This window comes from Nelumbo lutea, chromosome 4 (genome assembly GCF_056320005.1).
Source record: "Nelumbo lutea isolate HS-2025 chromosome 4, American lotus-T2T, whole genome shotgun sequence".
NCBI lineage: Eukaryota > Viridiplantae > Streptophyta > Magnoliopsida > Proteales > Nelumbonaceae > Nelumbo > Nelumbo lutea.
Window position 1 is genome coordinate 85,438,554 of NC_142687.1, and position 9,387 is coordinate 85,447,940.

At 35.5% G+C, this 9,387-nt stretch overlaps 1 non-coding gene across 1 annotated transcript; it reads left to right on the forward strand.

The window, feature by feature from the left end:
• The first annotated feature begins 586 nt into the window (after nucleotides 1-586).
• Nucleotides 587-668, forward strand: TRNAS-GCU (transfer RNA serine (anticodon GCU)). The gene has a single exon. It is a non-coding gene; the product is annotated as a tRNA-Ser (tRNA).
• The last annotated feature ends 8,719 nt before the right edge of the window (nucleotides 669-9,387 follow it).

Here is a 9,387-nt window from a genome sequence, read left to right on the forward strand (position 1 = left end):
GATCGAGGCACGGTGCTGTCCAATGTCTTCTCCACCGCTACAGGCCAGCCAGATTCCATCCACCGCCTCAGTGGGTCCCCGGTCGGCGTTGCTCTCTTCCTCCTCCTCCTCCTCTTCCTCCTGTACAACCGCATCTCCTTGTTCGGATCCGGCGACGACGACTCCGAGTGAGATGAATGAATAGCGTAGTCATCGTTACTTGTCTCTTTCTCTCTTTATGCTTGTCTACTCTGTGTATACATTCAGCTACTGTACTTTTTTTGGTTAATACGCAAATTACGAAATTCCCAGGTGAGGGAGCACACTTGTGTAAAGCGAATCGGAGGTTTTTTCACCTATCTTTCTCGTTTAGTTCGAACGTTAGAACAGAAATAGTTTTTGCTTCCTGAACATATAAATTGTAAGAAATTTTTATTGGTAAGCAAATTGGGGGCGCTGGAAAATAATTCTTGAAAGCTTGCTACCGAGTGAATCCTCTGCCCGGCGGAAACTGAAATGGTCGGAAAGAATGCCGGAAAAAGCGATACTGGTTTTTTTTGTATTGTTTTTCAGTCTTGTTGGATAGATACTAGCTTCGAAATCGATTGTCGCTTTGGCCGAGTGGTTAAGGGTTCTGCCTGCTAAGTACATGGGGTTTCCCCGCGAGAGTTCGAGTCTCTCAGGTGACGTTTGATATTTTTTGCTTCTCTTCGCCGGTTGGAAATGAAACCATTGACTACCCCTCTCGGTCTTTTGTCCTTTTGTGACTTTTTTTTATAAGATTTTATAAAACCTCCCTAATCTTTTTGTCATTTTGTTAATTATTTTTTAGTTAAAGGATTTAGGTGATGTTTGGAACCACGTCACTACTAATGGAACGGGCATTGATTAGCTTACCGATTTTGGTGATTTTTAAGAAATCAGTCAAAAATTAATTGTTTTTAGGGATGTTTTATAGTGATTTTCTGATTCTTAGCTGATTCTATTTTTTAGCATGTAACGTGGCATTGAATAATAACTTTAATATAAAAATAATCAGTCATGTAAACATCACATTAGTATAAAATTATTTTCAAAAACCTACTTTTGTTACAATTTCATTAGACAAAGACATCCCTCTTCAGCTCTTCAGGGAGAAGATATACACAAGAAAGAGAGAGAATTTGATTAACCCAATGTTTAGCCTTTCTTCACTCTCTAACTAACAGGGGGCGTGGTTTTGAAAAGTGAAAAGTGAGAAGTGAGAAGAGGTTTCATATATTTAGTAGAAACACCAAGAAAGGCAAGTCTAACCCTTTTTCCACGTAACATTGAGATTTGAGAATGATGTTCTTTTTATCTTTCTTGACGTTAGCAGGTGGCAATAAGTTGTAAGCACATGGGACCATACCACATATTTCATTTTTAAAATCTCAATGCAAAAAGGCCTAAAACAATGCAACCTTAGTTTAGGGCAGTGTTTGGTTTGAACAAGAAGGTAGAGAAAGGTAAGAAAAGGCGGGGAAACCCATAGAAGGTTTGTACATGTTTTTCTTCATTTTATTTTATTTTATTTTATTTTTCTCAATGTTATAAAAACTGGACCGGATGGAATCATTTTGGCTATCAGTTTCCGGATCAAACGGTCTGATAGTCTGATTTAAAGGGATGGTTCATTCTGATTTAAAAAATAATTAAAATAAAAAAAAATGTTAAAAACTGTTGTCCGGGTCAAAAGGTCACTTGCCGAATCAATGGTTTTTGGCCCAACAACAGTTTTTGGATGAAAGAGAACCGATTGCCTGATTGGTTTTCAAATCAACCAATCCAACTGTCAGATCCGGTCTAATTTTTAAAACCATACTTTTTTTCTTTCAAACCAAACATAACCTAAGGTTCATGTTTTAGAGAGTGAAAAAGCCAAAACTCATTCTAAGAAAACAAATCTCAAGTTGAAGGTCAGGTGAAAAGGAAAATATTACATCCCGATTAGGGTTAACTATTTTCCATCAAAACTATTAATTATGGAGGGTTTACTGTAGAAAAGTTCGAGCTGTCCACACTTCACTTCACGATCACAGCCTTAACTTGAAATTTCCCGTTAAAAGTGAAAATTTGATAACCAATTAACTGTTGATTTAAATGCCATCAATATGCCAATGACCTTGGACACTTGATTAGGAATGGCAATTTCATGAGAATTTTCAGGTATCTAACCTGTCCTAATCCTAGTAGGACCTATTTATCAAAACTCTATAGTGTTTTGGATGGGTTTGGGATTTTAGATTAAAATCTTATAAGGTTTTGGACGGGTTTTGGATTTTAGATTAAAACCCTATAGAGTTTGGGACAGGTTTGGGTTTTGACTTTAGGATATCTGATACCTGATACCCGGGATGCATAAATATGAACCTATTATATTATATATCATTCACGAATTTACAAATTTACAATTTTTTATTACTAGATAATTATTATATTATTAATATTTTATTTGTATAAGTTTTTTAGGATTAAAATCATCATTTGATGTAAATTTGGATTTGATAAATTGTTTAATTCATTTAGTTATAAAATTCTAATTTTAAATATTATTTCTTTTAATTTTTTGTTGGAATTGTTAATCATATATATGTATTGATTGTTTTGATGAACACAAAAGTTAATAAAATCTATTTTATTCTATTCAATAACACAAAAGTGAGATGGCTTAGTGGCTTAAAGTTGTGTTAAAAGATTTGGCATTATCATTTCTTCTAATTTTTTGTTGAAATTGTTAATCATATATATGTATTGATTGTTTTGGTGAACACAAAAGTCAATAAAATCTATTTAATTCTATTAAATAACACAAAAAGTGAGATGGCTTAATGGCTTAAAATCACAACATAAGCATGAAGACATTTTTTAGTAGAAAATGTTTGGTCAAGGGAGATTAACAGGCTTAAAATTTTTTTAGAGAAAATGATACCAAGAGTCCATTTGATTCATAGGAACAGGGATCTGGAATTGGAAACTTTTAATCCTTTGGCTTGATGGAATCAGAATTTGATTCTCATTTCTGATGGAATGGTATTCTCCTGTTTGAAGGAATGACCATTCCCTCTAGTTCCCTTGGGAATGAGAATCTCATTTCAATGGATTTTGACTCCTGTCCAAGCCAAATGGGAAGGAGAATACATCATTCCAGCTCTGATTTGAGGGGATGTTGATTCATATTGATCCTAAATCCCACCTTGCCATTTTACCAACAGCTAAAAATTGACGCATTATCCGCTACATTTGGCATTTATCCTTGAGAGAATTAGTAATATACAAGCAATTTGCCACCTAAGATGAATTTATTTATTTTATTAAGGCGTACCAGCGCACAATGTCATTGTCTAAGATGATTCAGGTGAAGGCATTTCAATTTTTTTGGTAAAATATAAATTGATAACTGAATTCGCATCTAGAAGACAAACTTATTTTTATTTTACATCAATAACCCAAAATAGTTTCATTTCAAAATTCAGATATTCTGGTTGAAACAAACTTATTTTACCATTTTAGTGCAATAAAACACTGCACTGGATGCTTTTCTGATTCAAATCAAGGTTCAAAATAGGTGAATCCATACAGGTTTTGGTACTTTTATTTATTTGTTTCACAACTGATTCAGGGGAACCAGTTTAAGCCACCTCCACACCCTGAACAGGTCAGACTCCTGATATATCCACTGTAGGGGCATATAGAAGAAGTCCCAGAACGGAATGGGCCAATACGTATCAATACTTTGAACCTTGATTCAAATAACACCCAAAAACACTATTAGCCTCTCAATTAGTAAATGAAATCATGTCATTGTAAGGTATGCTAGGAAAAAAAGCAGCATATGTGAGTTGCAGATATTCTTCTAAATAAGTCTAATTGGTCTCTTAGAACTTTTTTCTTTTTTTGGTATTAGTCACGCTCGAGTCCCCAATAGGGGGCATCACACTATTGTATTTACATAGAATTCTTCATAAAGGCTGCATTTATTTTCAACATAAATAAGGACGGGTGTAAAACTCCACACTCGGTCCATATTTATCTGCATTTGCTTTTAATATAGTTATGCACCAAAAATCAATATACTCTCCCCTCACGGTAGAATTTGTGTTAAACTCCATGGATGTACTTTTACATTGATAAATATTTACAACAAAAACAAACGATGCCAAAGTAGATAACAATGGGATTCGAAACCCCATCTTCACTGTGATAAGTCATTCCAAAGTATCAACTGAGCTACCCCAGTTGGCTTCTCTTTTAATGAAGTCATAGATTTTCACGTAGCCAAAAGTCATCCAAAGCTTCTCTTTTAATGAAGTCAACTGAGCTACCCCAGTTGGCTTCTCTTTTAATGAATCTCATTATGTCAGTGCAACTTCGTTTAAACCCAAAGCAACCATGTTATTGTAAAGTATAGCCTGACAAGATTTACTATACAGGTCCAAGTGCCAGTTTAAAAAACAAGTTCAACATCATGTTAATTGTTCCATTCAACAATCTACATGCATCAACTAAAGATTCAAGCAGGAACCAACTATTATTTCAAAATGATAAACAAAACCTGTTGCAATCATAATGGACGATGAATTTCACATTCAAGCAAGAAACTTCATTTATCTGGTGTTACATCTAGGATCTTTGGTGATTGGAACAAGATTATCATACTAACTATTTTTGGCTGCACCAATGGTTCGAAGTTCAGAGAAAAAAGAAAATTGCCCAAGGGGCTATTCAAAAAAAAATGACAATCATAAGCGCCTTCTCTTGGGATTACAAAACCTGTCTCTAAATAGCACTAACAAACCACCACGTCAATGGTGGGCATGCACTTTTATAATTGCAAAAAAATGAAGAATATTAGTTTTAAGGAAAAAAAATGGAGAATATTTGAACCAACTAAAGTAGTTTCCAAATATGTAATGCAAAGAACTAGGCTATCAATGAACCGAATCAGCCCTATAGACCTGAACCAATTCAATTCAATTACCAAAGGTCTGGATCAGTATTTGGTGAAGTTGTGTCATTGATTTTAACAGTGTCAGGCTTGGTTTTACCTATTTGATATTTCAATTAAGACCTAAAAAGATTATGTATACATGCGTGTATAAGTGCAATAAAAAGCCACCTGAAGTTTTATATAAGTTTGTCTTGGATCCATACTTGTACATACCCTATAGGATCTGGGTCTAGGTGTTTTCCTTTCAGTTTGGGACCAGGTCTACCCTAATCAATACAACCCATTGGGAACCCTAAAAGAATATGATACAAATGACTCACGAGATGTAAAGTCTGTTGACAAGCAAGCATACATTAGAAAAATGAAAGGAATATAGTTTACTTCAAGGATATGTGAAAACTGGCTCCAAGTCATTAAATGTTGCTAAACTCTGCACGGTAAGAAAATTCTTCCAGAGCACAACTAAGAAAATAATAATGAAAACCTCTGCAGCTTTTGCATGTCCAAAATGATGGCCAACATATGAAGATCAATGAACACTTGCTTCTGATTGAATAAGATGAGAAATATATTAACTATAATAAAGGAGAAAACTCGAAATGCTAAAGATTAATATATATAATCAACTGTGTACATAGATAAATATGATTAAAAGCAAAATAGCCATCATGAAACAGTAATTCACTCCTTGCCCTGCAAACTGCAATACAAAACAAATATTGGGGATGGACCAATTCTGAAAAACTACATGGTCCATAGTAACATTAAATTTTAGCTTTCAGCCTCAATTTCACAATTCACAATGGACTCAAATAGTGGAAAATTTATAGTTCACTTATCTTGGCATCAAATTCTCTACAGAATGTGCAAATACACGTCATAATCAGATGATGGGAAGAATAGTTTTCAACTTGCCAGACATTAGGACCTCAGCAAAAACCAAGTACTGGATAATGTAAAAAACTAAATGTTTTACCTTCCAAGGATACAGCAGTGAGAAAATAAACTAATCTGCATTTCAACTGAATCAATGCTAAAGGAAATGACTAAGAAAACAAACTAATCTGAGAAAATTAAATGCTTTACCTTCCAAGGATACAGCAGTGACAAGTAAACTAATCTGCATTTCAACTGAATCAATGCTAAAAGGAAATGACTGTCAGAGAAAACAAACTAATCTGAGAAAACTAAATGATTTACCTTACAAGGATACAGCAGTGAGAAGTCAGCTAATCTGCATTTCAACTGAATCAATGCTAAAGGAGACAGGCTACCTTGACCAGGAGTTTATCCCTATCTACCTTCTCTCGAGTTGGATTTCTAGGGATTTGAACGGTGGTCCTAGACGCATAGGTGAGGCGCATTTTAGGGTAGGTGCCTCGCCCAGGTCCTAGGCACAACACTTTCAAAAGGCACATGACTGGTGCACCTAGGCATGCACCTGATGCGCCTTGGCCCAGGCATATGCCTTTTGAAAATTGTACACTTTTTTTTTGCTTTTTTTGAACCTAGCAGCTGGGCCGGGGGCTCCACACCCCTCGAGGCAATCCCAAGCAAGTCCATGTTAAGGTCTTAAATTCTTAATTCTCACACAAAAAATAATGATTTTATAATTTTAATTGTCTTTTAAGAAGATATTGTATTAAGATGAATGAATAAACAACATTAAGCAAGTCCATGTTAAGGTCTTAAATTCTTAATTCTCACACAAAAAATAATGATTTTATAATTTTAATTGTCTTTTAAGAAGATATTGTATTAAGATGAATGAATAAACAACATTAGCAAATAGGGGGTTCTCAGAGCTTCAGTGAGTGAACGAACCGGAGCAGACTTGTTTGGGATTGCCTCGAGGGGCATGGCACAAAGGCGACTTGTAGAATCAGGACTGTAATATATTTTACATCACATTAGCTACTCGAAGTAAGCAATTGAGCAAAAAAAAGGAGATTGTGGGCTTTATGTGCTTGAAAATGTTTTATTTTATTTTTAAATTTTCATTTGAATATGCTTTACTTGTTATGTTTATGTATTTTAGATTTATATAATAGGCTTTTTAAAACATTAATTTTAAAATTTAAGTTTATATTTCTTATTAATATTATGTTTAATATTTTTGAACTTTTTGCATTTTTTGAATTTTATTATTATTTTTATTTTTCAGCAATCTTTTGCAATTTTACGCCTTGCTCCAAAAAGGCATGCGTGCCCCGCCTTGCGCCTTGCACTTTTTAAACATTTTATCTAGAAGTAATCGCAATTTGATATATAACCTGTCCTCATTACCATATGAAATTTGTACTGCATGTTGTGAGGATTGGTCACAAGCTATTGCCGCCCATTTCTGTTCAGTTTTTTTTTCTCTCCTTCAAATGCAGGGCTAGCATCTTCACTTAAACTACTTTTACATTTTTGCTATATGCACATATATCTTTTTTTATGAATAAGAAGATTTTATTATAGAAAGAAGAGAAAAAGCTGCAACTAGGGAGAGGCACGAACTACAACCTCAACTAACTAAAAAGAAAACAAATTACACCTATGCCCAATACAATTGATCCCTATTTGCCCCTTGCTTGGCTAAGCTATCAACCATAGCATTAGCTGATCTCCCCACCGATTGTATCCTTATAAATATATTCCTTGTCAGCCACTTGAATTTTTTCAATGTATTTTTGTAACACCAGACTACATTCTCTGGGTTCTGCAGCCACCTCACCACCACCTTAGAGTTACCTTCTATTAGTAGCTGTTGCACTCCTAGTTGTACTGCAAATTGTACCCCTTGGAGGGCGGCTAGTAATTCTGCCCTAGAGGAGTCCCCCACACCTAGTGTACCGGAGTATAAGAGAGCCACATTACCACTTTCATTCCTTATAACCCCTCCCATTCCAGAGGGGCCTGGTTTACCTTGACTACTGCCATCAAAATTCAATTTCATAAAACCTTCAGGAGGGGATGTCCAACTCATATACACCTTGTTCTTTCTTGAGGTGCTACTTGCCACTGCTGCTCAATGCCTCCAAAGATCATTAAAAGAGAACTGGTGAAATAAGTACAAAGATTTGGAAGATAACAGTCACCTGTTTCTGCACTGCTCAATATCTGCTAGAATTTGGAATCATTTTCTCGGTTCAGTGGGTCTTGCTTGGTCAATGCCAGCTTCGGTGAAGGAGATGTTGTGGAGCTGGGGACTACAGGGATTGTCAAAGCTTGCTTCAGCTGTGTGGATTTCCATTCTGGCTGCAGTCATCAGTACCATTTGGGCAGAAAGGAACAAAAGACTATTTCAGAATATCTATAAGGATCCGGAAGACCTGATATCTATTTCTTTTGGAAAGTTGACTTCTTGGGTCTCGGCCTCGAAGCATGGTTCAAAGTATCGATACGCCTCTGCGTGTCGGTACTTAGATACACAGAAATTACCTTTTTTAGTTTTTTTTCAAATTTTGGTTTTTGGGGAGTTAAAAAATGGTTTTTTTAAATTAAAAAAGGGTGGGGTAACAGGTATTTCAGGACCCAAAAGATACGATACGATGCACCCAATACAGGGCGTGTCAAATTGATTTTTTGAACCTTGCCCCGAAGGGAATTCAGGCTGCTCAATCGAGGGCTAGACTAAATTCTAGGAGCCTATGGCATCTGTAATCTTGTTATGTTTGGGCTGTTTCCCCATCTAAGGTGCTCCCATTGGGGGCCTTTTATACTAGTACTTCTTATCAATAAAATGTACCTTACCTTTTATCAAAAAATAATAATAATAATAAGTCCAAAGAATTCAGACACAAAATGGCCCTATGTAATATGCAGTCCTTTGATTCTTGTATGCTTCTTTCCTTCTCTTGAAAAATTCTGGAGTTCCTTACTTCCCAACTGTCCAGAGCAAAGCTGCACTTGCACACCTCCACATTAATCTTCCTCTCCAATGGCGCCAAGGAAAGGTAGACGGATCAAAAAGCAAACTTACACAGGTTTTTTGAGAAGAAATGTGTTTTAATAGAACCCTCCTGACTGTTTTCTAATCTTTCATGCTAAGATGCTAATAATAGAACCCTCCTGACTGTTTCTTGAAAAGAAAGAGGTTTGCTAGTAAGGCATTAAGTAGACATGCTGCATTACTACATTCTTTAAGCCACATGGGAGAATGACATGGCCATACTGGATTAATGCAACTAATCCTTGAAAGGCTGTTACAACTAATCAATTAGATAATGCAAAGTTGTCCATGATATAGTTGACCAAATTTGTCCCCTTTTGAGATCTTAGCCTAAAGGCCCTAAACTAATGTTCCACTTCGATATGTGCTTTAATCTGGCTCAACACTTCTTTTGTTGCACACTATAACCAATACTCAGCAAATCATTTATTAAATTTAATGGAAGGGTGAAGAAAAGGCCCATCTCCAAAATATATTTCAAAACAAGCACATGTGGAATCCA